Source organism: Sciurus carolinensis, chromosome 13 (assembly GCF_902686445.1).
Source record: "Sciurus carolinensis chromosome 13, mSciCar1.2, whole genome shotgun sequence".
NCBI lineage: Eukaryota > Metazoa > Chordata > Mammalia > Rodentia > Sciuridae > Sciurus > Sciurus carolinensis.
This window is the reverse complement of record NC_062225.1, coordinates 36928412-36956355: the sequence shown is the minus strand read 5'-3', so window position 1 is coordinate 36956355 and position 27944 is coordinate 36928412. Positions and strand designations below refer to the sequence as shown.

Genomic DNA, 27944 nt, shown 5'->3' with positions numbered 1-27944 from the left:
AATTCTGCCGCGGAGTGGAGGCTGCATGCCTGTTTTACCGACCTGGAGTCCACCTCTTCATATGAAGATATGAAGGTATAATGTCTTTCACTTCGGCGCAATCTGAAACCAGTCTGCAATTATATTACGATGCGTGGAACTTGATAAGGCCTTTTTCTCTTTTCTTTTGAATTTGTCATGAAGCTTTTATTCCATCGGTTCTCCACTTTTTTTTTTTTTTTTTTTGACCCAGGACCAAACAAACAAACAAACAAACAACAGAAGTTTTGAGAGCTTCAAAGAGGTTTTCTTTACATGGGTTAAAGGAGATATTAAACTTAAGAATGTGCAAGTGCACCCTTCTGTTAACCATCAGCCGGGTGATGCCCTTACATACATGCAGCATCCAGATAATTCTACCATAGGCTTGTGAGAGATTGAGGGTCAAAGAGGAAGGCAGTTTAATATTAGGTAAAAATTTGTCTTTTCAGTTTCCTGAAACAGGTCTTAGGGACACTCAAGATCTTTGGACAATACTGAGAATTCTTGTTTTATTCTGTGGATGAACTGTCTTAGTCCCTGAGAAGCTGGGAAGGCCAGTCAGTGAACAAGGCTGTATGCTTGAGCCACATGCTGAAGAGGGCATTGCAGGTAGGTCCCTCAATTGGTTGGGGGTTTTGGAAACTCTGGAATCCAGCCTCCAGTCCAGCACAGCAGCTGGCCAGGACAGGATTCTAGAAGACTGTTGGATTGGAGGGCTGGTTTGGATTCTATCCTTGGTTAATTATTAGCTTATCTGAGGACAAGTCCACCCACAGACTCTGAACACCAGGCAGGTTGTGTCTCTTAATATTCCAACGGAATGCTTGAGTGTTCTTTGCTATACTTTCCTGCTAATTTTTATGCCTGCTTTTTCTTCCCCACTGGAAAGTTATTTCCCTACTTATCCTGTGCTTGCTCCCTGGTAATGGTTCAAATGTCTCTCAATGTGAACTTTCCTGATTACCCTATTAAAGATGATGTCAGAATCCACTCCCCTTCTTGTCTGCTTTCCTTGGTTTATTTTTCTTTGTAGCTCTTGAACACCATTTAATTAAAGCATTTTATTTTTTGCTTTCCTCCAACCCCACCCCGTCCCACTCCACTCCATATAATCTTCATGTGGGTAGGAATTTTTGTCAGTTTTCTTTTCTCAGTGCCAGAAGAGTGCCTGGCCATAATAGGTGCTTAATAAATATTTGTTGAATGAAAAGGGTGAACTAAAGCCAGTTTACTTGAGCATCGATCTGTCTGGGCTGCTGAAAAGCAATCTGGGAAAAGTGCAGTTATCACAGGTCCCAGGATGAAGAAGGTGAGAGGTACAGGGTCTTAGGGAGTTGACTGCACTACATATGTCATTGCCCTCCTTTGTTCCTTTCATTGCATGTAGTCACCTGGTGTCTGTTAAAAATTGTGCCTCTGTCTTCATGGATATGTCTTCCTCTTTTAAGGACTATTGCAGCAAATTTTAGAAGGGACATGTTCATAGTGTTCCGTTTTTCATAACATTAAAATACATGGCAGCCATAATTACAGTGAAATGGGATGATTATTTTTTTCCCCATGGAGATAAAACAGCCCTACTCCTGAGGATATGGGTCTGAGGAATGCAGAGGCAGTTGCACCTGTAATCTGTGCTCTGGGCTGGGGACTCACCAGTAGGCAGAGACAAGGTAAGAGTTGCCTGATTAGAAGTCCTGAAGACTCTTCTTCCAGCATGAGCCCTGCCAACCGAGTGCCTGGGATTCAATGTCAGTAGCCCACAGGACTGTTTACTGGTACATAGATTGGGAAGCAAGTGCCTTGTTTGTCAGAACAGAACTTACTGAAGATGCCCTACAAGATAAGGTTCATTTAGTTAAAAACACTATTTGAACTTTCCTGTATATGGCAATTATTTCACTATAAGGGAATGTGAAAATAAGAATTCTTGACATAAAAAAATAATAACAATAATGGAAAAGCCCCTAAATTGGGTTAACCTGAAAAGAGAGAATGGAAAAGGTTGGCACCTGAAGGATTTCATGATGGTAGTATGGCATTTATCTGGCAGATCATCTGGGAGAGGAAAAGGGAGTTGGTCAGAGCCTTAATAGACTTGGAGCCAGGTGGCACTTCTGAGCAATAGTTCAGTCAGTAGTCTACTAATTGAAAAAAAAAATTGACTCTGAATTGCCAGCAAAGTCTGTTGCATGGTGAGGCCCTGTATGCTATTTGAAACCTGGAGCTCTGGAAGGGCTTCAGATCATGGGTCCACCACCTGACAAGCTTTGAGGCCTTGAGGAGAATAATAAAATTTGCAAGGTCTCAGTTCTCCATGTGGAAAGAAGTTGTGTCCTACGTGGTTCTATATTCCCTGCTCTTTCTCCCCACAATTTCTCTGTTCCTGTTCTCTCCTGAATAGAACAGGGGAGGTTTTTACTCCTGCCATATCACCCAAACTGTTTTTGTGTAGGTCCCCAGTGACCTCATTGTTGCCCAATGCTAAGGTCCACTCTCAAGCTCTCTCTCATGTCTGATCCATTACCCTCCCTTAACCCATTTGATTTTTTTTCTTTGCAGTTCTCTAGCAGTCTTGAGCTGGTTGCTTATTGTCTGTGGCCGAGTGTTCTTTTTCCCCTGACTTCTCTAGGTTAGAGGACTGCAGAGCCAAACCCAGACCTTTTCCCTCCTATTGATACTTGGACCAAGAGAGACTGGAGATCTCATCGAGTCTCATGACTTGAAGTAACATCTAAATAGAGGTGATGTCCTCATTTTTATCTCTGGCCTCAGCCTGTCCCAAACTCCAGACTCATGTATCTGCCTACCAACCTGACCTCACATATAGGTTGTCTGCTTGCCATTTCAACTCTCCAGGTCCAACCCTAAACTTGGCACCTTCCCCTCTCACTCAATTTCATCCTGTGTTCCCCTTCTTGGTGGATGTCATCTTCATTCTTGTATCAGCAAATCTTCTTTTCTAACTTCTAGAATATATCCAGTATTTGAATCACCTCATTAGGCTTGTCACTTCCACACTGTTCTCTCACTTGGGTTATTTTGGTAATATCCTAACTGATCTTCATGTGTCTGCCATCATCCCTCAGAAGTCTATTCATCACAGCTGCCAGAGTATACTTTTAACACACGGAGGCAGCTATTGTCACTTCCCTCTCAAAATCCTGGGCTAGTTCCCATCCTGCTCAACTTAAAAGCCTGAGCCCTTCCAGGAGCCCAGTGCCCCTGTGTGCCCAGTTTTGCATCCCACTTTTTCATCAGTCATCCCTCTGGAATCATGCTGGCATCCTTGCCCCTCCAACACATCAAAGACCTTTCTGCCTCAGGCCTTTGCACTGCTACTTCTCCTCCTGAAAATGTTATGGGGCGCAACTTAAGAACAGACCGATCACCACTAAGAAGTCCAAATTTGAGAGCTTTATTAAGCTGGCCAGCTGACTGTCTCACACCATGCCCCCAAAAAATGGCTATTGGGAGAACAGCCCTGACCACAGGGTTGTAGTGGTTCTTATACCAAAAATCACATCAATCATAAGTGTCTGTTGCTATGATTCAAAATTACACTTTAACATTATGAGATCATCGACAGAGGGGGAAGTGGGTCAAAATGACCCTTACCTTGGTACAAACTAAAGAATGGTTACTAACATCCACACAATCACCGTTCACATGGTACATTGTTTAGTAGCAATAGGAATCAAAAGAGAGCAATTCTTTACTACATAGGAATTGCCATTGTATATTAGTAAACATGTCACACCAAGTAACTGATGATGGGCACAGAGATGGGGTGTTCCCATGGGAGAAGCTTATTTCCTGGAGGTTGGGTGTGTTTGGTGTGGTGGTGGAATCCTGGAGGCCAGGTGCAATCAGACAGTCTGGGGTCCCTGTGATAGGGTGCAGTGAGTTGGTCTGGGGGTCCTGGCGGCAGGGAGCAGTCAGTCGATGTGAGGGCCCCAGAGGCAGGGAGTGATCGGTCGGGCTGAGAGATCCTGGAGACATGGCCAGGGGTCCTACAGGGCCTGGCTGTTGTCTCAAAATGGCGGCAGCCACGTGTAACCAAACCTGCAGGTACTGTAACAGTGAACTTCCAGGCAACAGCAGGCAGCTGGTGCTCCACTGGCAGTTGGTGATCAGTTTGCTGACGGTTGTTGGACGATCGGGAGGTGAACCTCCGTGTGTTGGGTGATAGATAGGTGTAAGGCAGGCGGTGGACAGGCGAGAGGTAGGTAAATGGCGGATGATAGGCGCCTGACCATGAGCAATCTGCATTCAAAAAAGGCAACGATATGCTGGCAGACTGCAGGTGATCACAGCAGACAAATGGGGTAAACAACAGGAGATCGATAAGCAGCAAAAACTGCCTCACCAAGAAACAGATATCCTCTGCTTGAAACAGGAGTTATGGAGCGACAAGGAACGCAGCCTCCCTCTAGTCCGCCATCTTGGATCCCAAGAAACTTATTTCCTACATAACATGGAGTCTCAGAGCAAAATGGAGTCTGTTTAGTCATTTCCCTTAGAGTCTGGTCTATAACATTCTCATGGAGCCAGTTCTGTCAGCCCATCACAGAAGGATGGTTCTTTTCTCAGATGTCCCCATCATTGGCCCTTCACCTTCTTCATAGAAAGACTTAGATGTTCTTCTAGGCATCCAGTGGTTTTCCTGATCCCCCTATCTAAAAATTGTACCCCACCCTTACACTAGATCTACTTACATGTTATTATAATTTGGAGATGAGGTGTTCCCTGAAAAGCTCATGTGAGGCAATGTAGGAATGTTCAGAGGTGAAATGAGTAGATTATTAGAGCTGTAACCTAATCAGTTGATTAATTCTCTTTTAGATTAATAATTTGAATGGATTACTGGGTGGTAACTGTAGGTGGGTGGGACATGGCTGAAGGAAGTAGGTCATAGGGGTGTGCCCTTGGGGCTATATTTTTTTTTTGATTCATTGTACACAAATGGAGTACAACTTTTCATTTCTCTGGTTGTACGTGTTGTAGAATCACACCATTCGTATAATCATATATGTACATAAGGTAATGATGTTTGTCTCATTGTATTATCTTTCCTTTCCCCCAACTCCTTCCCTTCCCCTCATTTCCCTCTACACAATCCAATGTTCCTCCATTCTTCCCCTACCCACCCCCCACCCCGTTGTGTATCAGCATCCACTTGTCAGAGAAAACATTTGACCTTTGGTTTTGGGGATTGGCTTATTTCACTTAGCATGATATTCTCCAACTCCATCCATTTACTTGCAAATGCCATAATTTTATTCTTTTTTTTATTTATTTTTATTGTAAATAAATGGGATACATGTTGTTTCTCTGTTTGTACATGGAGTAAAGGCATACCATTTGTGTAATCATACATTTACATAGGGTAATGTTGTTTGATTCATTCTGTTATTTATTCCTTCCCCCCACCCCTCCCACCCCTCTTTTCCCTCTATACAGTCCCTCCTTCCTCCATTCTTGCGCCCTCCCACCCCCATTATGTGTCATCATCTACTTATCAGCCAGATCATCCGTCCTTTGGTTTTTTGTGATTGGCTTATCTCACTTAGCATGATATTCTCCAGTTTCATCCATTTGCCTGCAAATGCCATAATTTTATTATTCTTTATGACTGAATAATATTCCATTGTGTATATATGCCACAGTTGCTTTATCCATTCATCTATTGAAGGGTATCTCAGTTGGTTCCACAATCTGGCTATTATGAATTGAGCTGCTACGAACATTGATGTGCCTGCATCACTGTAGTATACCAATTTTAATTCCTTTGGGTATAGGCCAAGAAGTGGGATAGCTGGGTCAAATGGTGGGTCCATTCCAAGTTTTCTGAGGAATCTCCATACTACTTTCCAGAGTGACTGCACCAATTTGCAATCCCACCAGCAATGTGTGAGTGCACCTTTTTCCCCACATCCTTGCCAACACCTATAATTGCTTGTATTCTTGATAATAGCCATTCTAATTTGGGTGAGCTGAAGTCTTAGTGTAGTTTTGATTTGCATTTCTTTAATTACTAGAGATGTTGAACATTTTTTCATATATCTGCTGATCTCTTGTAAATCTTCTGTGAAGCATCTGCTCAGTTTCTTAGCCCATTTATTGATTGGGTTATTTGTATTCTTGGTGTAAAGTTTTTTGGGTTCTTTATAAATTCTGGAAATTAGTGCTCTATCTGATTGGGGGTTATATCTTATCCCTGGTTCCTTGTGCTCTCTTTGTTTCCTGGCTGCCTTGAGGTAAGCTGCTTTCCTCTACTATGCCCTTCCACCACAATGTTCTGCCTCACCTCAGACCCAGAGCAATGGAGTCAGGCAAACATAAACTCAACCTCAGAAACCAGGAGTCCAAAGTGAACTTTTCCTCCTCTAAGTTGTGCTTGTTGAGTATTTTGTCACAGCAATGAAAAGTTGACTAACACATATGTTCTCCACAGCAGTTATCACTAACATTTCCCAAGTCAGACCCTGTGTTTCATTCACTGTTGTATTCCTAGTGTCTAGAACAGCACCTGGCACATGGGGCGTGGGCATGGCACAAATAATGGAGGAACAAATGAGTATTGGATGAAGACAATAGGACAATGCATGTGAAATGCTTGGACAGTGTCTAGTACCCAGTGAATATTTGATAACAGGATGCTTTTAGCATCACTACTGTCATTACATGGCAGATGCCAGAATAAAAGAATTTGATTTTTTAAAATCTGAGCAGTTTTCAGTGAAAATATCATACAACAGCCTTATATGTAGATTAATAATAATTGTAACAGTGACAATAAAATAAGTAATAAAATAAAAACTGATGCATATTGAATAAACTGAAGAGAAGTGCAGGTATTTTGAGGTAGTGTGGGGTAGTAGGCAGTTTATATTGGATAGAAACAGACCAAAGTCAAAACATGATCTTTTAGTATGGGTTTTGGAAATATATTTGCTTAATATCATGGCTGATAATGACAAAACAAATTTAGTGACAATGAATTGGGCACTCCTGGATTTATTAATATTTCAGCTTTTTTTGTGTGTCTCCCTGTAGAAAACTGTGTACAAAGTCCTGTGATAGATTGTGCGGAAGTTGTACGACTATGTTGTCTGTAGGTAACTGGTCCCCAGCCAACTCAGAGGATGGATCCCTTTGATGATAAGATCAATTCTTCCCTCTAAAATAAAAAAAAAAAACTAAAATTGTGCTGAAAGAGACTTCTAGCAAACTAGTTGCCTTTGAAGCTAATAATTATTTTGTTTTTCATTTTAAATGAGCTAAAGCCATAATTGTCAAACTCAGCTTTTCATTAACATTCACTTAATCGGTATTTTCTACCAGCCGGGTATGGTGTTGCTTGCCTGCAATCCTAGGCATTCGTGAGACTGAGGCAGGAGGATTGCAAGTTTGAGTCCAGCCTTAGCAACTTAGGGAAGCCCTACTTAGCTTAGCAAGATCCTGTTTCAAAATAAAAAATAAAAAGGACTGGGGATGTGGCTCAGTGGTTGAACACCCCTGGGTTCAATTCCCAGTATCAAACAAAAACAAAACCAAAAACAAAAAGTAGTGTTTTCTACCAGATTGATGGAATTCTAACCAACAGTGAGGCATTTGCTCACTTAATTAGCCTTGGCAGCCATTTTTTTGGTAGGCATGCAGTTTCTATTTGGATTTTTGAGGTATTTAAATAATCACGGTATTATTAATCAAGCCACTGGGGATGTAGCTTAGTGGTACAGCATTTGCTTAGTATACACAGGCTCTGGGTTTGATCCCCAGCACCACACACATGCACAAAACAAACCCTTATTACTCCATAAGAGGATGCCTATTGGCTGGAGACCCTGTATATCATTCATCTCTTAATATTAGTTCAACAATTAATAATTATTTGCTTTCTTTTTGCAATACTAGGTATTAACCTCAGGGGAACTCTACCACTGAACCATATCCCCAGCCCATGAAGTAGCTTTTCAAAATTTCAAGGGTGTAGCTGAAGCAGAACCAGAATTTAGACTCATTAGTGCATTCTTAAAACTTTGGGGGAGTAAACAGAACTGTAATTTAAATGCTTTAAATAACAAAGTTGCAGGTCAAAGACAGATGTATTCTGTTTGGCATGCATGAAGTTTAAGAAATTGAGGCAACCGTTATAAATTGGAAAATTTTATTTAAATATCAAGATTTTTAGTAAAAGTATTGCTGGCGGCTAAGCTAGGGAAGCTTCCGGGATCCTTGCTGACCAGATTCATTTATGTGCCTGCTGAAGAAATAGGCAAATGTGTTGGGCAACTTGGCTTATACCCATAATCCCAGCTATTTAGGAGGCTGAGACAGGAGGATCACAAATTCAAGGCCAACCTGGGAAACTTAGTGAGATCCTGTCTCAAAAAATTTTTAAAAAGGCTGGGATATAGTTTAGGTATAGAACACCCATGGGTTTAGTCCCCAGTTGAGAGAGAGAGAGAGAGAGAGAGAGAGAGGGAGAGAGAGAGAGAGAAATGATGGAAAAGGGAATTTAAACAGTTTGATTAAGCTGGAGAGAAATAGCTAGATTGCTTCCCCACTGGTCTCGCAGAAGTGGCACAAACAAAAACCAGATGATTGATATATATTTAGATTTAGATAGGCTATGCTAGACAGAGAACGTGTCAGTCTTAATTTCCTTGGTATCTGTCCTCACAAGGAAATTTTTATTCTCAACATGAGGAAATTCAGGAGTTCTCTGTTTCAGAAAGTCTGCTCTGGGGCTGGGGAGATAGCTCAGTTGGTAGAGTGCTTGCCTCGCAAGCACAAGGCCTCTGGGTTCAATCCCCAGCACCACCGCAAAAAAAAAAAAAAGTCTGCTCTGGAACCATAGTCCTTTCTTCCCTTGTTCTAGTCCTGGCTGGGGTTATTTAACCAGTTCAGTTTATGGAGAGTCGTGGGCTTGTTTGCTGCTGATTTCCCTGGCTCTCATCTCACCCCCAGCAAGGTGGTTACCTTCCTGCCTCTACCCTCACAGATCCGTATGTGCAGTTCTATTCAAATCGTGTTTCTGTGGAAGATGGCAAGCAGGTGGCAGAGAACTTCAGCTGCTCAACTCTTACCTATGTTGTATTTAGAGATTTTTTGTGATGCAGACTTCTTTGAAAGGGGTTGCTGCTGTTGAACAATAACACAAATGCAAACACAATTGATCCTTGTTATTTGCTGATTTCATATTTGCAAATTTGCCTATTAATTAAAATTTATTTGTAATCCCCAAATTAATACTTCTGATACTTTTGTGGTCAACTGAGGTCGTATGCATAACTGAAAAATTTGAGGTGCAGTGTGCACATTCCTATCTGAGGCTGAACAAGGCTGTGCTGTGCCTTCTTGTTTCTGCTCTCATACTGTCAACAAGTGTCCTTTTTGTGGCTTACTTTGTGCCATGGTTTTGCATTTTTGTGCTTTTTATAGGTAATTTTACTGTTTAAGATGGCTCCGAGCATGTTTCTGAAGTGCTGGCTAGTGTTCCCAGTGTAGGAATGGTGTAATGTGCCTTATGGAGAAAATGTGTGTTGAGCTTTTCAGTGTTACATACTAAATAAAGTGTCTCAACAGAAGCACACACAGAACAAAGTTGTGTGTTGACCAGTTGACACAAATGTGACCAGAGGCTCTGGGGAAATCAACCCTGTATTTCCTTTAGGAGCAAAAGGTTTGGTATTCATGAATCCAGTGTTTATGGTGAGTTTATACAACATACCGTGAATAATGAAAATTGATTATAGATTGAAACTCCACAATCCAAGGAAGTATGTTACATAAAAGGCTACTGAAGTTAAAGTCTTTTGTAAAGGAATATGTTCCAAATCTTCTTTCCTGTAAACACAAATTTTCACATTTCTGGATTGTGCGATGTGTAGTTCACCCCACATGTATGTTTGACCTTTGCACTTGAACTCCTTGAGAGCTGTCCTGTATACTTCTTTGAACAACACCCCTTGATAAACAGATACTTTATAAATGCCTTCATAAAAGACTGAGAGACACTCAGGAAGCCAAGGACATAATGTCCTGGCCTTAGATAGACACACACCAACACTGAGTCTGTGAGAATGCTGGAAGAGGATACATAGAACACTATCCATTTTTCTTCTGTTGAACCAGGAGGCTTTATAAGAAAGAAATTAACTAAAGCAGTACAGGGACAGGAGCAAACTAGGAAGCCAGGGCTCACTGAGACCACAATTTCATGGGCTGGGGTTGTAACTCAGTGGCAGAGCACTTGCCTAGCATATGTGAAGTACTGGGTTTGATCCTTTGCACCACATAAAGGAATATATTTCCTAAATAAATAAAATAAAGGCATGCTGCCCATCTACAACTACCAAAACAAAAAACAAAAAAAACCACAATTTCAACTTTAGCTGTAGTTTAGGATGACCAGGGAAGCTTTAAAACTACTACCTTTTGGGCTGGGGATGGAGCTTAGTGGTAGCAGTCTAGTGATATCAAGCCTAGCAGAAGTTTGGGTTTAATCCCCAGCACTGCCAAATAAACAAAAATTCCTACCTCTTGAGACCCAACATCCAGAAATTCTGATGTGATTGGTCTGGGGCTGGATCCAGCCAGTGGACTTCAAAAGCTTTGCAAGTGATTCCAGTGTGAAGCTAGCCTTGAAAGCCTCTACTTTTGGGAATGTTGAATTTGAGATATGAAGAAGTAGGGTCATCAAACTGGAGGCTATCACTTGCTAAGTGAAATAAGCCAATCTCCAAAAACCAAAGGCCAAATCTCTCTGATGTGTGAATGCTAACACACAATAAAGGGAGAGGGGAGGGAAGAATAGAAGTTCATTGGATTAGACAAAGGGGAATGAAGGGAAGGGAGGGAGGATGGGAATAGGAAAGACAGTAGAACAAATTGGACATAACTTCCCATGTTCACAAATGCATACATGACCATTGAAACTCCACATCATGTACAACCGCAAGAATGGGATTCTAATTAGAATAAGTTATACTCCATGTATCTATATATAAAAATACACTCTACGGTCATGTACATCTAAAAAGAACAAATAAAAAAAGTAAACAGAGTCATCAGGTCTACTCTGTACCTCTTTGAGGTACCTTCTCAGATGTCTCTTGGTATCAGGTATATCTTTAGATTCCTCTCCAATTCCTGTGCTGTTCATTGTAGTGTAGGCATGAGGCCACCTCAGAGCTGGTAATTTCTGCTGCTTTTCTTCCTGAATAAACATTTTGATGGAAAAAGGAAAAAGGATGTTGAAATACTGTTGGCAATGCATACTCTTGCTGCTGGCAGATGAATCTACCTGGACTCAAAAGTCTAAATCTTACTTTGATCATTTTTATCCTGTAATGCAGTTTACCTCAGTAATTCACTTTCTCCTTTCAGATTCCTGACTCCATCCTCCCGCCTATATCATACTTTGATGTCATCTCATTTCTTTTTAGCAAACTGAGTTGAATTCCTTCTTGTGGACCATAAAGTGAGACCTGCTATCTTACTTCTTTGGCATTATCCATGTCCCTTATACCCTTGGTCTAGGACTTCATCACTAATGACTCTAAGAAGTCTTTCCAGAAAAGCAGCATTGTGTAATTTGAGTTGGGCCTCACGGACTCCTACAATATCTCTGCCCTCAGCAGCTGTCAGATGCTGCCATAGGGCGAGAACCTCCAAAATGTGCTCCCCAGGGATATCTGCTGCCACTTCATGTACCACTTGGAGTATTTCAAGCTCACAATGCCCTCATGGATGATCTCAGAACAGAGGCAAGGAGCTATATGCAGAGTACCTCTTCAGTGCCAATGTGAGGAACTGGGAGCCAAGAGGCCTGTCTGGGTGATGCTCATGGTCAACTCCCTGACTGAAATGGACATGAAGTCCTGGAGGGTTCCTGTCCTAGACCTGTACCTTGCCAGGAAGCAAAGTGACTGGGAAACTGACTGGGGTAGTAGAAGAGGTGGAAGAACAGTGCCATCCATTGAATGGGCTGAACCCTTCCCAGGTAAGACTGCATGAAGGATTTGGTGGTATTTAGTTGTGTGGGTGGATTTATTGAGTTCTGACACAGGAGATAGACCAGAGGTGCAGCTTATCTAAAAGTTATCTTTGCTCAAGAATGCTATTCTGAGCATTAAAAAAATAAGCTTATTTGTTATTTATATCACTTATTTGAGTATTGCCAAAAAAGAAAATATTTTTTCTTGTCATCCCAACAAATATTGCATGCTAGTGTATGCATTTTAAATTCAGATCATTCATTAAGAAGCTGCTTTCAGAGACTGTGGACAAGTGAATGCCACACTAGTTGTCATAGGGTATGGCCTAGTTTGGAGATGATACCGGCTGTGGCTGTTTTGGGTAACAGCAGTCCATTTGAGATCATTGTGCCTTTTCAGGACACTGCCTCCTGGACAGTGCCTTTTCTAGACAGAGTTATGTTCTACTTACCCATGGTTTATACCTCAGGGCACTGGAATTTAGGTTGATGTTCAGGAAGTTCTTCACTTCACATAAAACAAGCAAAACTTGATTAAATAGCTTGATTTAACTTTATGAAAGTTGTCTTAAAGTCAGTTAGGTGGGTTTGATCCCCAGCACCACATTTAAAAAAAAAAAAAAGGCATTAGATCCTTCTGGGAGCCAATGGAAGGTTTGTAATATGAAATAAATCTTGTTTTGTGAATGTTCTCAGTGGGTAACCTTGAGATGTTGGTCCTCAGGATTTGGGATGGCCGTTAACCCAAATATCTGCTTTAGTAGACCTTGAAATGCTGAACTAGAATGTTATTTAAAGGATGTAAGGACAAGTAACAGCTTGAAAATAGTGTCCCTCAGCTGATAATGAAATGTTTAGGAGATTTGCTTTACTAAAATTCTATAATATTATGTACTCTGATGCTATAATATAGCATTTGTTTGGCACATTGAGATTTATGGACAAGGTAGGAATCACTAAGTGCGTTGATCTCCTGGCAGAAGGATTTCTTCTGTTATTTTGGAAACCCAAGGGGCCAATATTCTTATTTTTTCAATATCTGCATGTAATATAATGTTTTGAAAAAAAGTGCTTTGTTTTGAAGTCTCATTGATTTTGACCTTACAGGTTTAAAACGTTTGAGCATTTTAACAAATTTTAAATTTGTGAGCATTTTAACCTGAGCCTTTTCTTCATACTGTGAATTGGGAGAACAAAAACCTTAGAAGTAAACTATTAGCTAAAACAAGATATCTTTAACTTGCTTTAGATGTGTAGCACTCTCTCTTAAAGTAATACATTTATTTAAGAGACATTTTAGAGCTCTATAGTTATAAACTAGAATGTCATGTTAATTTCATAACACATTCTTTAGGGTCATGGAGAGATTTAGAATGTATAAACTAAATTTCTTGTCAGACATTGAGGTTAAGCTAATAAAGTTAGAGTTTAAATATAGGAGGGAAATACTATTCAATTTATTCCCGAGACTCTTGTTTAAATGTAAAGTCCTCATGTTTCATTCATAAATAGTGAAATATTCATAACCTAAGGACTATCAGTTTTCTGTGTCCATGCAGATTCAATCAACATCAGAACAAAAACATTTGAAAAAAAACTACAGCTGGATTGAACATACAGGTTTTTAAAAAACCTGCTAATTTCCTAAACAATATAGTTTAACAACTATTTACATAGTAGCTACACTGTTTTAGGTATTACAAGTAATCTCGAGACAATTTAAAGTACATGGGAGGATGTATTTAAGTTATATGCAAATATCACCATTTTATACAAGGGACTTGGACACACATGGATTTTGGGGATCTTGGAACCAAAATGACTATACATCAAGTTTATGTCACACATAAATTTCTAGAATTTAAGAAACAAGAAACTTGTTATATGAAACATACTCTTCCTACTCTTCATTAAAATGCTGATTTCATTACAATAAAAATATACTTGATTTTCATGAAAAAATAACTGAATTGTTTTTTATATGAACTTAATTGATTCAATGAATCAAAGAAGTGAAAAGTCTGAGAAAAATATCAGTAAGACTCCCTGATTTTTTTCCTTTGACATATTAAATCATTTATCCATTTAAAAAAAAATGACTATACAGCTCAGTGACTTTTTTTTATTTCTGGGGATTCAACCCAGGACTTTGAACATATCAGGCAAGTGCTCTACCACTGATCTACAACCCCAGCCAATTCATTAACTTTTAACAAATATGTATATGCAAATAACTATCACCCACATTAAGATTTCTATCACTTCATAAAATTATTTTAAAGTTTTTTGTTTTTTCTCTCTTGGTGCTGAGGATTGAACCCAGGGCCTTGTGCATGCTAGGCAGTGCTCTACCACTGGACCACCTCCAGCCTTTACTGCCAAGTTTTTATTGCAGCATAACTATACAGAAAAGTTCACTTGATGAACTTGTAGCACCCAGGGCAGGAAACAATGGCACCAATTTCCTGTCCTCCAAGGATAACTATTATCCTGACATCTTGAAGCATGAATTAGTTGGGCTGCCTTAAGTGTCCTACTGCTGAACTGCACTCCAGACCCCAACTGCCCCTTTTAGATGGGGCCAGTTCTGTTACTCCTTTGGTCTCAATCCCCACTCCTCCACGTTACCTTTCATTTAGCCCTCTTAACTCCTATACATCCTGTCTGCCAGGCTTTGGTCCCGCTCATGGCTCCTGGTTTATGTAGTGTAGGTTGCTCAGCCTAACCGATGTGTGTCAATAGGATAGACATGCCTGACACGGATACCTGGATTCATCTTGCCAGTTCAGGGCAGATACCATCCTTGCCCCTCAGGATGGAGCTGGGTTGTGACTACTATTCTCTGCTACCCAGATTTTGTGCCTCCTTCAAATTACTGGTTGTGTTGCTGCTCCTTATGTGAAGAAGTTTGTGAGCTGGGAGCTGGAGGCTCCCTCACTTCTACCAAGTCAGCACAGGTGGGTTTCCTTTAAAGATTCAGATTCCCCTGGAGAAACAATCTTTCTAAATCCCATGTCCATGATTACACACCACTGGGCATCTATGCACAGGCTCTGGGCATGGGTCATTGCTATGTCAACTTCCCCTGAGGCTAAAGAAATGCCTTGTCTAACCACTGGACTCCCCTGCCTACTTCCCTACAATGGACTGGATGTCATAGTGAGGTACGGTGGGCATCTTGGACAGTCCCAGTCTCCTCAGCATTGGACTCTGTCCTTTGGGACCTAGCCACCTCTAGATTTAGGGTCTGAATCATGGATCCCTAAAATAACATGAATGCACCCACCAGTTCTGGGATTGTCCCCTGCTTTCCACAAGAAAGGCCCGCAGTGTAAAAGTCTTTTGCAGACCCTAAAACCTCTTTTGTGGATGCTTAAGTGTGATTTGAATTGTTGTACAAAGACCAGTTTGTTATTGTTTTCTCTTGCCAATAGATGGCACTAACATATTTCATATTTGCCTTCTCAGCTATCCCTCTTCTAATTGTTCCTCCAGTAGTATGGGATGTATTAGCCTTCTTCACTTCTAGGAGCATAATAACTCACTCTCTTGTCTGAAAAGCTGCCCCTCCTTTTACTTTTTATTTATTTATTTATTTATTTTGCTCCTGACAAAATGAAACCTTATGCAATGATTTAGGCTTGGTGGATAGGCTTCTGGATCTTATGAAACACTGAGTTTCTTAAACCATAGTTTGAGATGTTGGGAAGATAGGGATCATTCTTTTTTGGAGCAAGTTGTCTTTAGTTTGGTCAGTCACCTGATAGAAGAAACAACTGGCTCTAGGATGACTTACCAGAAATGTGCTTGGCATGGAGCTTGTGGTCTAGTTTGGAGAGGCTGGACAAATTCCTACAGAGATCCAGTCTCCCCCCTCTAAGGGTCAGGAGAATGCTGGAGGAATGGGAGACAGGGAGGAGCTGGCAGTCTGAGGGGCGTCATGAGGAGCAGGCGATCAGATTCCTTGCAGAGGCCTAGCTAGTCTGAGCTAAGAGGTTCTAGTTATACCACATGCTGCCTTTTATTTTATTCCCCATGCATTCTTGCATTGGTGCATTGGGAGGCAAATAGGCAGAGGCCAGCCAGCAGAGGCACTGGAGACAGTTACTGGACTAACCCTGGACAGGCACAGCTAGAGGCAGAGGGTGGGACATAGAGTTGGTACAGGGCAGCCTTGGGCTACGAGATCTCCTGTTTCTAATCTAGCTCTGCTTCTTAGTGCTATCACCTACCAGATTTAGAAGTCTGATTTACTGAGAGGTTCCTCGATCATAGATTCCAGTAAGCTAGAGTGGTCTCATTTTTTCATATTGAGCATGATGCTGATGGGGGACTTCCCTACATTTTCCAGAATGATTTGGAAGACATTTGAACATAGAGATCTGATATTCTCGTTTTCCTGGGTAGGTTTAGTTTAAAGTAAAGGTCTAAGAAAATTATGTGAACTGTTTGAAAGGGAACCGAGCCCTAAAATATGGGTAGGTCTGTTCAGGTACTTGTAGTGCAACATCCTCTGTAGAAACCTCTAGAGGTAGGTAAGCTCTGTGTAGGCACATGCTGTGCCCTCTGCCTGGAGCCCTGCTGCATGCTTTTGCTCTCGCTGGTGGCTCATTCAGCTTACACATGACTTCTGTGAAGAGTTCCCGAGTCCAGAGTTGACCTTCTGCAGTCTTCTCAAAATCCCTGTGGAAGTGTTTACTAGGGTCCTGATCTGGCCTTGAGGCTGAACCTTTGGTTTTTATGTTCTACCAGCAGAAGGTGCTCATGAATGGTTGTTGGATAATGAGTGAGCCATTGCAGAATGTACCAGCCAGGTAGGACATGTGATAGTCAGATTTCAGTGTGCGGCACTGGGGAAGAACCAAGGGCACCAATGAATTTGTTAGTGCCTTGGTGGACAGAGGGCACGATGTGAATATGTCCCCAAGACCCAGAATAGTTGAGTACAGCTCTTCTAATAGCGTGTGAACCAGCATCTTAAAATTCATAGGAAGTCTAATCTCTGTGTTTTGCTTTGATTACATCCTTTTGATTTTTGACATTCTTTCCCAACATTACTATACCATAGTAGTTATACCTAGGCATAGATGGGTAGAAGTACTATAGTTACTATAAATATCCTAGGAACCTATCACATCTGTTTCCTGAATAAGACTTTGTTCCTGCTTTTACCATAAGCATGTGAAAGATGTGAACACTCTTCCTAAATTGGAAATCTGATGGACTTTTAGCTCTTTTGGGTTTGAGGGGGGGGTTCCATAGCAGTTCTTTATTTTGGTCATCCCTTTAATTATTTCTTCTCCTCCTCCTCCTCTTCCTCCTCCTTCTCCTTCTTCTTCTTCTTCTTTTTTTTTTTTAACCAGACATGGAAAGTCAAATCAGCTGTGAACTTTATGGCTGCCTGTGATGTTCATGAACTCCTAGGTGCATACTAGAGTTCTGTTTTCCACCTGGGAATGGGTCTGGCTTAGGATTTGCCTTCACAATTCGTAAGCCTCTGCATGGGCTAGGCACTCTGTTTCTTATTTGGGGGGCTCAAAGACAGCGCAAAGGTTGATTCTGCCTTCCCTCAACTCTGGGCTGCCTCTCTTAAAGTCTAAAGTAGACTTTGTAAAAAGAATAGGTATTTTTGCATTCATATATGGATACCACACAAACTATTAGTGTTGTTAGATACTGTCTAGGCTGGATCTGGCCCTGCCTGGCTGCCTTTGGGTTTGTAGGTCATAAAAGAAGTATGTCATGGACTCTGCAACTTAGTTTCTGCCCCATATCTCTAACTTTTCCCTTGGCGAATGTGGTTTAGAGCAGGGAACTCCTTCAAACTTCTGGCAGCAAGCTCTTTCTTGACATCTGTTTGAAGGGTCAACTCAAGGACACCTCTAGACTTTAGGAGTAACTCCCAGCAAGTCTTTATAGCAGACAGAGTGAGGGGGGAACTCTCTAGCTCTCCTAAGAATCTACCTCCTGAGTGGTAATGAATGAAGCAGAAGAGAAAGGGCAGGGCAAGGAGACAGGTGGGTTGGGACTAGTGGTTACCCAGGACCCTCCAAAGAGCTGGTTAAAGTCTCTGGGGGTCCAGGTACTCTAGGTGTTTCCTGACCCAGGGATGGAGCCAGGAGGCTGCCCTGGACCTTGAAAGTGGCTGTTGACCATGTAGTATCCTGCCATACACCACAGGCATTATTGCACTTATCCATATAGGAGCCCCCCTTATTCTCAGTTTTGTTTTCCATGGTTTCTGTTGCCCATGATCTGAAATACTAAGTGGAAAATTCCATATTTTTAGAAAGATCTATATAGAGAAGACACATTCATAAACTTTTATTATAGTATATTTTTGTTAGAATTGTTGTATTTTCTTATTAGTTTTCTAAATTTTAACTGATAAAACATAAAAACCATACATACCAATGGGATGATGTGATATTTTGATTCTTCTAGCTTTTTGAAATGTACAGTAGTTTATCATTAGCTATAGTCACCCTACTGTGCAATAGCACACCAGAACTTCTTACTCCTATGTAATTGTACCTTAGTTCCCATTGACTAGCCTCTTCCCATCCTTCCCCCCTCACCTACTCTCTCTTCATTCTCACACAGCCATTTCTTGGTATGAGCTAGAAGCAGTGGCGGGAGGAGAGGGGCAGGCAAAGTGCTCTGGCATATGTTCCTTTTCTTATAAGGATAACAGTTCTATTGGATCCAAGCTCTATTCTTTTTTTTTTTTCTTAACTTCTTTTTTTTTTTATTGTAAACAAATGGGATACATGTTGTTTCTCTGTTTGTACGTGGAGTAAAGGCATACCATTTGTGTAATCATAAATTTACATAGGGTGAGCTCTATTCTTATGATCTCATTTAGCCTTTAATTATTACCTTAAAGGCTCTGTCTCCATGTACAGTCAGGGGGTGGGGATTCATGTTTCAGCATATGAATTTGGGAGGATAAGATGGATGTGCTCAATTGGCTGTGGGAGTCAGGGCAGGACTTGAGCTAGTTGGAAAGGAGAAACAGTGACCAGGAGCCCTAACCAAAGAAAGGAGAATGCTTTGCAATAGCACACCAGAACTTCTCCAGACATTCTGGAGGTGTCAGGAAGAGAAATGGAAGGTCCAGTCTGCCCTGTGCATTCTTCCAAGTTCCTTCCATGCTCTCCTGACTTTCAGGAACAGATCATCAAGTACAAAATAGCACTTTCCCAGGTTGAAGTGTCACTCAAGTGCAGTTTCTCTGGTCTTGGTGCTTGAGTTCTTTCACTGATAAGAACTCAGTTCCAAGATTTGAGAAGTGCCTCCCCCTCTGCCTAGAAGTAAATATCCAAAGAAGTGCATGGCAGTTTTAGTTCCTAAGCATGGCAGCATAACTTATTAGTCTTTAAAAATTTTAACTGATAAAACATAAGAACTATACATACCAATGGGATGATGTGATATTTTGATTCTTCTCTTTGAAGCAGGACTTTCATTACCATCTTGCTTTGAAGCTGGTCTAGACAATTCTAAGGGACTAGTCCTCTTTAAGGTAAGGGAGAAGGAATTTTAAAGAGTAACTGGAAAGGGAGAAAATGAGCCTGAGAAGGACATCCCCACTGCCTGGATATCTGGGTAAGGTGGAGAGGCCAGGACCAGGCATCTTTTAGGTATCTTAAAAAGTTACTGGGGTGAATGACCTGAAGACAAAGGAGAACCTTTCCCTACTGCTCCCAAACGATCTTCAGGGGACTGAATGGTTCTCAAAAGTGAACTCAGAAAAAAGAAAATACAGCAACCCCAGGCTCTAGAAGGTAAGGTGAGTGCCTGAGCAGATGGGAAGCCCTTTGTTTGGAGCACTGGGTGGTTGAAGGCTGGTGGGGTCGTGTGAGCCCCATAATGGGCGGTGTCTTTCATATACAGAGCAGCTGTTTGATCTGAGGGGGATGAAAGTGCTGAAAAGTGGAGAGACTCACTGGGGGGGCCTTCGTGTTTGACAAAAAAGGCATCCGCTGAACTTGAACCCCCTCAACCAGTCCCACAGCTAATGAAGTCTCAGGAAAGAGAAAGAGGCTGACTGAAAATGCTGGACAGGGGCCTTAACTAATTTATTCCACAGCTCAGAAAGAAAGGGAGAGAGGACTGTGGGAGGAAAGGAGACAGTGGAAAGGGAGACTTGGGGCGGGAAGTGGAAGGAGGGTGAAATCGGAGCACTGGTGTGAACTGTCTGGTAATAAACTTGTTACTGTCTTCAGTGATGCAACCTTTCAGGAGACAGTGCAGGGGCTGTGCCTGTGTCATTGGAAGAAGTGAGAGTAGTTTTTTGCTGATAAGAAGATATGATTTAGAGTGAACTGATAATCATCTTTAAAAAAAAAAAAGACATACAGTATATATAATATAAGGCAAGCTCTAATGTGAAAGTAGCAGGATATCTTACCGTGTTTTCCAAAGAGAAAAATAAACCCTTTTGTCTTTTTACCATTGGAAACTCCATGCAAAATAGGAGTTTTGTCCTATTATGATAATTTCTAGTAATTCTTTCTTTCTTGCTGTCTTGTTACCCTTCTAGAAATCTAAACTCATGCAAATTAAAAGAGTTTTGAAATGAAGCAATTTGTATTTGATCTACAGATGAGTACTTTTTGCTTGTGGATGATTTTTGAGGCTATCCTGTGCAGATAGGATAGCTGGTGCTATGTCATTGAACCCTGTTTCCACACAGGTGTAAATGGCATGACTTGGGGAGGGAGGAAGTACTGGAATCATATCTTGGGCTGTTCATTCAGGGTCTGTGGTTTTGGTAGGAGGGTACAGTGATTTGGCACTTACAATACATCTTGCAAGACAGAATAGGCTGTGAGAAGAAGACAGTATCGTGGATTTTTCTCTCAGAGGTGGAAAGTGACCTGACACTGTGATCTCTAGCAGGACATGAAGGCTGTAATTGAATTTTCTGATCTGGATCATAAACAGGGCAGTGTGTGCAGGAGAATTTAGGCATGCTACCTCTCCTTACCTTAGAGGTTCTTGGGTCTGCAACTCAGGCAATCCTCACCTAAGGAGAGGTGGCTTTGGATACTTAGAGTGGTCAAGGGCAGGATTTTTTTTTTTTTTTTTTTTTTTTTTTTTTTTGGCGGTGCTGGGGATTGAACCCAGGGCCTTGGGCTTGTGAGGCAAGCACTCTACCAACTGAGCTATATTCCCAGCCAAGGGCAGGATTGCTGCCCCTCCCTGTTCCTCCTTCAGCAGAGGTCCTAGGGTAGCTTTGACTTGGGGGCCATGGGAACACCTTCTGGGGTGTCTGTACAGTGGACTTCTGTATCCAACCTGCTTTCTTACTTGAAAAGCTGCAGAGAACCTTAATTTTGTACTTTCATGCAGTTGGAAATTTCCTTTTTCCTGTTCTATGATTTGCCTCAGTCATTACTGTCACAGGAGAAGAGATGTTTCCAGAGGGTCTGAGAAGTTCACAGAGGGAGAGGGACTTTGACTCAGGAGCACTGTGGTTCTCAGCATATGTGACGAAAAAGGATTTTAGTCATGCACCTGAGAAAGGCATAGACAAAGGTTTATTTAGAAAGTAGATACACATTCAAGGGAGAACGTGTACTACTTAGAGAGTGAGAAGCCCCTCCTTGAGTTGGCATCCGATCTTTATGGAGGAGCTGTAGTTAGGGAACTGACTGGAGATGGAGCCAGGGTGGAACTGCAGTTTTGCACCATTCTCCCCTCTGCTTGTGAATTTCCCTCATTTTATAAGGGCGTCAGCCAAGGGCATGTCCTAAAGATCTAAGACTGCTTTCTGCATCTCAGTGACTTGTGGGCATTTCCTTTGAGACTCAATATCACTCTTTTTTTCCCTAAATCCCTATCTCAGCATTATCATGGGTTTAAGGATGTCTCAGGCTATAGTTCCTTAAAAAACAATGGAGGGTACCCTTCCCCAGACCTTGGCTTTTTTTTTTTTTCCTGTTCATTTTATATTAACTTCAGTGTTTGTTCACAGAAAGGCTTTTATGTTGTACTTAAAGACCAAAGAAACAAAAACAAAGAAATAGAGGAAATATCACTGTATCTCTGTAATTTTGTATTTCTGTATCTATCTCTATCTCTATACCAATTCATGTATCTATTGATTGATCTGTGGATCATCCATCTATCTTTCTGTTTTTACATACAGAGACCATCCATAGAAGAAGATACAAGATTCTGGCAACAGCAGTTGCTTTTAGGGAGGGTGCTTGGGGAACAAGAATTAGAGAGAGATCTATTTCTACATACTTTTTGGAATTTTTACCATATGCATATTAACTGTAAAAAAAAAAGTAGAACTGAGATTATTATAGTTTGTCATGTCCCAACCCTCTAGAATCCTAACACTCAGCACCTCCAAATGTGGCCATATTTGGACATTTGTAGATGACAAAATTAAGATGAGGTCCTTAGGGCAGGCCTTAACCCATTATGGACACAGAGACAGATACACAGAAAGAAATGTGTAGATTGGAGGCATGAAGGTAGGAGAATCCTGGGTGGGATCCTTCCCTAAGGCCTCCAGAGGCAGTGAGACCCTGTGGACATCTTGATTACAAACACAACCTGCAGAATGGTGAGACAAAACATTTCTGATCTTTAAGTGACCCAGTTTGAGGTGCTTTATTACAGTATCCCTTGGAACCTCATATAACATGTGAGAAAGCCTTAGCGGGAACTGTAAAGTTGGTTAGGAATGAGGAGAGGGTCAGTGAACAAGTGGAGCAGGGGGGGCAGACTCAGCCAGGACTTTCTGACCCTGTTTCCCCTCTGATCACCTACATGTTCCCTGATTTTGGTTTTTCGACTTTCCAGGACTAGGCATACAAAGGAAGGAAGATCATCAGGTGATATCTTAACATCACCTGTTATTAAAGATAGATGTTAACCAGAGTTGGGCAAAGGTGACTTTTGATAGAGGTCAAAGAGAACTGTTCTGAGGGCTCCTAGTTTCAGTTTTATAGGCCCTTAGATTAAGCCTTGTAATTTAAATTAGATCACATACCAAAATGCAGTTAGTGCCTGTTGGTCGCAGCATACCCTCATATGCAACACAAATCTACAGGCAAACTCTGTTTTGGTTTACTAACCTATGTTATCTGAACAAGTTGTTTGATATCTTTTCTTGCTTTTTTTTTTTTTTTTTTTTTTTTTTTTTTTTATTCTTTTTTTGGTATTGAGGATTGAGCCCAGGGCTTCACATGCTGGGTAAGTGCTCTACCACTGACCTATACCTGCAATTCTTTTATTTTTATTTTGAGACAGGGTCTCACTAAGTTTCCCTTGAACTTAGAATTCTCCTGCCTCAGCCTCCCAAATAGCTGAATTATAGACATTGCCACTTGGCCTAGCATTTTTGTCATCTTTAAAATATGATTAACAATAGTTATTATTTTTAGGACCTTAAGAAGATAAATGAGAACCTAAGCTAAGCATATAGCATGGTCCTGACACTCAGTTAACACTGAGAAAATTATAAATGTTATTAGCTTAGTTCTGGGATACAAACTTCTTTAAAGTTTAATCAACAAAAATAAACATAAAAAATTCTAACAGACTTTGTAAGCCTTGCATGATAAGGTGAAATGTCTTTTAAATAAATCTGACATTTGAGTGTGTTGAGAATGGGCTGCATAAGCAAAATTCTTCTTTTTATTTGATTCCCAATTTATTCAGAAAATAGGAGACAACATTCTTGTTTAATATCTGATGTGGTCTATACATGGTCTCTCCCTCCCTGTTTTGCAGAATGGCATGTCTATTAGAATAAATGGCTCTAAATACCAAGAAATTTTTTTTTTTAAATTGATGAATACCCTTGGAAGAAAGTCTATTAGCAGTAGGCAACCTGAGTTTGTCCTGAATGCCTTTAGGAGAACAGCAAAGCCTATACACAGGTATTTGTGAGCCAGTAAGACTTTGAGAGAGAAGTTGGCCTGAGTTGTATTGAGAATACAACTTGAGACCTTGGCCTGGAACCAGGTATATCTGATAGGTGTTTCATAATGCCCCTAATTCTCCCCCGTAAAGGTTTGTTCCTCCAGGTAATCTGATATCAGCAATTCCCCACAGTTGTGGGTAGGTCCTGATTATTCGGGTTTAGAATGCAGGGCTCATGACTGTGGAAAGCTGGGTTGCCTCACTTATATCATAATTTGCAAATAGCAAGTGTATTTACCTTTTTGTCTGGCCTATGACCATGAATGACAAGCTGAGCAGGCCATCAGCTCAGCTCTGGACTTGTCACCAATACAGGGTTGGGAGGGCGGGAATACACTATAGTCCAGAAGTACCCTAGATAGAAAAACTGGTCTTCAGGCCCTGGGGAGATGCCTCCCAGGAGAGGCTGGAGGTGCCTATGCAGGGAGAAGGGAAAGCATCAGAAAAGAGAGGAGGGGAGGGGATTTTACAAAGAAGGATCTGCCCCCAACCCTTCAGTTAAGACTGTATGACAGGAACAGGAAAGTTAGAGTAACTGAGGGAAGGTGGAAGCTGTGGGGGGATGATGAGGGGGACGGGGGTGGAACTATGGTTTAAGTGAGTTTGGAGGGGTCCAAACTCCAGGTGTTGCCAATGTCATGGTATCAAGAGGTGGTCTCTTTAAAAGGGGAACAGGTCATGAGGCTCCTCCCTCTGGAAGGGCATTAAGGCCCTTATAAAAGAGCCTTCCACAGCACTAGCTGGCTGGCCCTTCTGCCTTCTGCCATGCAAGAACACAGTAAGAAGGCTCTCACCAGATCAAATACTGGTGCTTTCATCTTGGACTTTATGAATTTCTTTATAAATTGCAGAGTCTTAGGTATTTTGTTGTAGGAGCACAAATAAACTAAAACAAAGGGCATGTGTGCAGGTAGGCCCATGCCAGAGTGACCTGTGGGAAGCAAATCAACATGTCTCCTTGTTTTCCCAATCAAAACAGGAGTGTGTGTGAAAGAGGAAAAAAAGAGGGGAGGGACTGGGGCTAATGAGGGTGCTTTGCTGACATGAGACCTCTATGTCCTGTATCTGGAGAGTTGAAAATGTCTTAGCGAAGACCTCTTGGTTAGAATGCTCTGATGGACTGAGCACATCTGTGTTTCAGCCAAGAAGAGAATGTTCCAGCAAAAAGCATCTTGTAGGCTGATTCCTTGAGAATCAGATGGAATAGTATCTGTCAGAGTCTATATATCTGTATCCATATCAGGGAAAAGGTGATAGAAAAATTCCACAGGATCTTAAGTGTTGTCAGTAATCTTGTAGGGATTATCCAGCCCTAATGTTGACATGATGCCAGAGCCCCCCTTTCCCTTAGATTTCCAGTGTCAGACAGAATTTCCTGTTGAGAAAAATTCCTTGAATCCTGATTTCCCATCATAGATGACCTCAAGTATGCATGCTCTTTTCCCACTAAGGAAGAAACACATTGCTCATTAGGGTATCAAAGACTCTGAGAAGTTCCATAAGAATAAAACGTGGCAAATTTCATTTAGTTTTCATTTCCTTTTTTTTTTAACATTAACTTTCATTAACTTCCAATGGATCTAGTGAATCTATTAACTACAATGCTGCACTGATGATTAGAAAAGACATGTGTATATCAATATGTTCTTCTGCAGGCCTACCTGTAATCGGACCTCCTGGATTCTCCAGTCATTCCCCCCAGGCAGCTCCTGGGTCTCCTTACCTCTTTGTAGCTCTCATGGAAGAGTTCCAGGTTGTCATGTCCCTCTTAGGACTCTTCCCCAAGTATGATCTGATTGGAATTGACTTAGGCCTCCTTTTCTTTGGACACCAGGCAGGGATTTGTGCTCTCTGTTTTAGCAACAGATCCTTGTATATTGAGAGATGAGACTATTGCCAGTTGTGGACAAAAGAAATAAGCAAATGATTGCCTTGTCATTGAACTTGAAAGGGACCTGTGTTTTCTCCTCTCTCTTTCAGGTTTTCTTTGCTGTGAACCAGTCCCTGCAGCAGGAGAGCCTGCAAGCGGGCAGCTTTCAGATCACCTACACCATGGACGATCTCATTAGACTCCATAACTGTGGGGACCTCCGCTCTGTCATCTTCAGCCATGGCAGCTCCCCAGTGAGTGGCCTTGTCCTCTGATAACATCAAGAAAAAGACATTACCCATGGGCATCTGGGTGTACTAAGGAGAGAGGTCATGTAAGGCTCTAAAAGTAAAATTGGCAGATTTAGATGTCATTGAATGAGATGCTTCAGCTAATGAGCATTCTTTATGAAGCTTCTAAGGATGAAGGGGGGCATTGATCAGGACTAATTCCAGGCTGCAGTTACAGGGTGAAGCTTCAGAGGGTTCAACAGCAGGCCCTGTGAACCAGCTGTCAGGTTCCAAATCCAATGGCCTCCTGATTGACTTGACACTTTTGAGAAATGATGGAGCAAAACTTGTGATCTTCCTATCTCAGTGTGCTGAGTTGCTGGGATTATAGGCATGCACCATTGCCCCCAGCATGCTTTTGAAATTTTTATGGAGGCTGCACATGAGAGCTGGGAAGGCTGCCAGCATTGCAGACATGGATCATTCCATCCTGCATTATAACTGGATGAGTGCAGCCATGCTGTGGTGGTGTCAGTGTATACCTAGGACAGGCCTTTTGCTTTGGACCATCAAGGGGAGCCAAGTGACTTATCAGGTCTCTGAGGATCTCAGCCCCTCAGCAGGAGGAAGGTGGAACAGATATTTACTATGCTTTAATCAGCAAGCTTCCATGGAACCCCAGCACATTCTCTTCCCCCTCTTTGCCCCTCCTCGCCAGGATATTGTGAAAGTGGCCAGTACCAACTCAGCTTTTGAAGTAGTGGAGTGTGTTGTCTCCCCCTCCAGGACCAGTGTTCTCACCTCATAAAATATTTGCCCAGGAGAGAAAAATAGGAAGTGGAGAAATAACGAAAATATTAAACGTATAAAATTTATAAAACAGGTAAATATTTATGGATATATCGTGTTTTGGATAGTGGAATCATAATTATTAATTCTAAGATATGTAACCATATAACATTTCTTTTATGAAAAAAGCAAGTGTTTTTCAAGTTAAAACTGTGCATGGACTGTACAAAGATATGTTTTCCTTTATATAAATACATAGCATCGCCTTTTCACCAAGATGGCGCCGAAAGCTAAGAAGGAAGCTCCCGCCCCTCCCAAAGCCAAAGCAAAAGCAAAAGCTTTGAAGGCCAAGAAGGCAGTGCTGAAGGGTGTCCACAGCCATAAAAAGAAGAAGATCCACACATCACCTACCTTCTAGCAACCCAAGATGTTGCGGCTCCGGAGGCAGCCCAAATATCCTCGGAAGAGCGCCCCCAGGAGAAACAAGCTTGACCACTATGCCATCATCAAGTTCCCCCTGACCACTGAGTCAGCCATGAAGAAGATTGAAGACAACAGCACACCTGTGTTCATTGTGGATGTCAAGGCCAACAAACATCAGATCAAACAAGCTGTAAAGAAGCTCTATGACATTGATGTGGCCAAGGTTAACACCCTGATCAGGCCTGATGGAAAGAAGGCGTACGTTCAACTGGCTCCTGATTATGATGCTTTGGATGTTGCCAACAAAATTGGGACCATCTAAACACAGTCCAGCTGTCTAATTCTAAATATATCCTTTTTTTTCAACCTAAAAATAAATAAATAAATAAATAAATACATGGCCTCAAACAATCTTTTAAGCAGAATGGAAGTATTATCTTAAATAGCCTAAGAGTTTTTTAGTGCACTTCACTTAATATTCTTTTGCTTGGGTAGAGTATGAAGCATAACAGACAGGAGACACCAAGAATAGCATGTCCCTCCTCACCCTTCTCTTGACCACCTCGTCATTCAGGTGGCGGGATTTGATGTTCAGGTGAAGCAACTTCATGAGTTACAATGTTGTCTTTGTTTTCTTTCTTTCTTTTTCTCATGGCAG

General features: G+C 41.5%; 1 pseudogene; it reads left to right on the top strand.

Annotated features, from left to right (window-relative positions):
* Positions 1-254: 254 nt before the first annotated feature.
* On the top strand, positions 255-27634 carry LOC124962944 (60S ribosomal protein L23a-like; annotated as a pseudogene).
* The last annotated feature ends 310 nt before the right edge of the window (positions 27635-27944 follow it).